General features: G+C 37.3%; 1 pseudogene; it reads right to left on the minus strand.

The window, feature by feature from the left end:
* Positions 1-380: 380 nt before the first annotated feature.
* On the minus strand, positions 381-873 carry LOC113180234 (chromobox protein homolog 3 pseudogene; annotated as a pseudogene).
* Between the last annotated feature and the right edge of the window lie 2,593 nt (positions 874-3,466).

Genomic DNA, 3,466 nt, shown 5'->3' on the forward strand with positions numbered 1-3,466 from the left:
TCACTGGAAAAACTTTTACAAGTCCACCTAACTAAGTCTTGCTTAAAACTAATTAAAACATAGCAGTATTTGTCTAGCTTCCTCATCTGGGAGGGAGATTGTTTTATAAATAAACCTTTTTATATAACTAGATGTAAATATAGATTTTGATATGGCTGCTTTAAATTGAACAATTTAAACTTTCCAATTAACTACAGAATCAACTATTTAATTTTAAGTGTTATAGCTTCAGGAAATTTTTTAATTTAACTTACGTGATTTATTTCTTAGTTTGCTCAGAATGATGGCATCACACACACGCACATCACACATCACACTCATCACACACACACACACACACACACACACACACACACACATTCATATATAGCATGCAATCATTACTGAGCTTCATCTTCTGGACAGGAATGCTATGTTAGCCTCTTTTCATAATAAACAATTATCATGTCTCTTTTGCCAGCACCAAGCCTACCTCCTCTGGTTCTTTCCATCTATCTCATGAGAATAAGTTCTCCTCTGCTGTCTGTGACCCCCCTTCTTGCAAGGCTTCTTGGTTCATCTGCATCTCTTTTCTTTTATTTGCTAACATCTAATTCACTGCCCGATAGCTTCTTTTTGTGCCATTCTTTTCTTTACCAGCTTTTGGAGAACTAAGAAATGTTTCCCTTAACTCTGGGCAATCAATGTTTTTCATTTCTAAGCATTATCAGCATCTGTATATCATTTTTGCTTCAGGAGATACACCACCTTCCCATTCACTTATGTTGGTCCAGTAATTATTTCCCCACAGATTCTTCAGTCTCTGACTCTTCAATTTTTTTTCTTTCTATCCTATTTAGTCCCATTTTTTAATGTTGTTGTATTGGAGGGCATTTTTATTGCAGATTGAAGAGATTTGATTCACCACCTACAAGAAGCTCTGGGTCACAGAACTGCAGTGTCTCCCCCAAATAATCCTTTAAAAAAGAAAAGACTCCTGGAACTAATAAATAAGTTCATCAAAGTGGCAGGATACAAGTTAAACACATAAAAATCAAATGTATTTTTATACACAAGCAATGAATAAATGGATACCAAAAGTACAAATACAATACTAATAAATATACTTAGGTATGAATCTAACAACACATGTATAGTAGTTTATGCTGAAAACTAAACAGTAGTGAGGAAAGAAATCAAAGATCTAAATAAATAATGTTCAACATAGTAAAGAAGTTAATTTGCCCAAATTGATATAGGACTAATGCAACTCCTATCAAAATCCTGACAAGATTTTTTTGTATAGACAAGATACCTCAAAAATATATATGGAAAGTCATAAAAAACACAAGAGTGAAAAGACAATTTTGAAAAAGAGAAAAAGAAAGTAGGAAAAAAATCAGTCTATTTGATTTTGTGATTTATTATATATCCACAGTATTCGAGACCATGTGTTATTCACACAGGAACAGACACATACATCATAGAATAGAACTTAGAATTCAAAAATGGAGCAACACAAATATTTGAAAATATCTGATTTTTGATAGAAACACAAAAGCAATTCAATGGAGAAAGAATGGTCATTTTGACAAATGAATATTGGAGTAGTTGGATACCCATAAGCAAAAGGCATACAAACAAAAATCCTTAACCTAAGTTTATAACTTTATACTAAAATTAATTCAAAATGTATCAGAGTGGTCTTAAATGGAAGGCATGAAACTATAAACGTTTTAAGGTAGACAAAGAGTTCTTATATGTAACAACAGAGAGTGTAACACAGAAAGGAAAAAGTTGGTTTAGTGGACTTCCACAACATTAAAAACTTTTGCTCTGTGAAAGACTTTGTTAAGAGAAGGAAAAGAATAATAATAAGAAGAAATACTCTGGGAGGAAATATTTGCAAGCCATAGGTCCAACAAAGAACTACCACTTATTATATATAAAGACCATTCAAAACTTCACAGGAAAAAATAAATCCAAATAGAAAATGGACAAAAGACATGAAAGGACATTCACTTAAGAGGCTATAAAGATGAAATAAGCACCTAGGAAGATGTTCAACATCATTAGTCACTAGAGAAATGCAAATGAAATCTACAGTGAAATACCACTGCAAATCTATTACAATGGCTAAAATTTTAAAATAGTGACTCTTGGCCACCGTCTGCATGGGGAGGGAGTAGGCAACCCTCAGAGGTGTGGGTGTTAAGAAATAAAGCAAAAGACGCAGAAAATTATTTTTTGAAGCAGGGTCTTGACGGGTGCAAGAGACCTGATGGGTCTGATCCTAACAAAGGGGAAAAGCCCACGAATGCTTTATTATAGTGAAACACACCAAAGGAATTTATAGTGAGGAGGGGTTCTTCAAGGTAAATTGTTGAGAGCCACAGCCAAAGGGGCCCCAACAAACTTCCAGCTGCCAGCAAACTTCCAGCTGCCAGCTGATGATTGGCTCACAGTGGCCCCAGCAACATCTAGCTGATTGGCTCCTCTGCGGTCATGTTCATTGGGCTGTTTCCCTGCCCTTCAGACTATGGAACTGCTCATTGGGGGACTTCTTTGGCTCCGCCCATGCGACCTAGCCAATCGGCCTCAAGAGCAGGAGGATTGTGGGAGGTGGTTGTTGGTGTGGGGGTGAGAGGCTTGTGGAAGCCGGTGGTGGCAGTTGGGCTCTGAGGGTTTTTCCTGAGGAGCTGTTTTGCTTGGCGTTTGTAGTTCTAAAAATAAAGTTAGTTTCTTTTGACAAGTGGCTCCTGAATTGTGCCCAGCCAGACTGCGGCAGTAAATAAGAAGAGAGAAGCTGGGGGAGGTTGGCCAGGCTGGAGACACCACTTACGCTTGCGCAGTAACTCTTTCTCCTCCAGGCAGCTGGATCACAGGGCTAGTCAGGGCACTGGTATCTCTTCAGGGAATTGCATTTGAACCTAGGGTTGTCTAAGCCAATAAATTCCACCGCATCACAGAATTCTTCCTGAGCAAAAGGTCTGCCAAAGCAATGGAGCGATCTCAGGTGACATTGTGCCAAGAGATCTCCAAAGGGACTTTCTCTGCTTCAGAGTTGGCTCAGACATGCCCACAGTGACAACAGCAAACACTGTCAAGGATGTGGAGGAACTGGAACAATCCTGCATTGCTGGTGGAAATGTAAAATGGTATAGCCATTCTGGAAAACAATGTGACAGTTTCTTTAAAAAAGAAAAAAAAACAATGCAACTACCATATGATGCAGCAATTGCACTCCTGGGCATTTATCCCAGAGAAATGAAATCTATCACAAAAAACATATACATGAATGTTTGTAACGTCTTTTTTTATAACATCCAAACACTGGAAACAACCAGAAGTCTTTCAATGAGTAACTGGGTAGGCAAACTATGACACATCCATACCATGAAATATTATTCAGCAATAAAAAGCAATGAATTATTGATAAAAGCAACAAGTTGAATGGATTTTCTGAAAAAGTAAAATAAAGACATGT

This window comes from Urocitellus parryii, chromosome 2 (genome assembly GCF_045843805.1).
Source record: "Urocitellus parryii isolate mUroPar1 chromosome 2, mUroPar1.hap1, whole genome shotgun sequence".
NCBI lineage: Eukaryota > Metazoa > Chordata > Mammalia > Rodentia > Sciuridae > Urocitellus > Urocitellus parryii.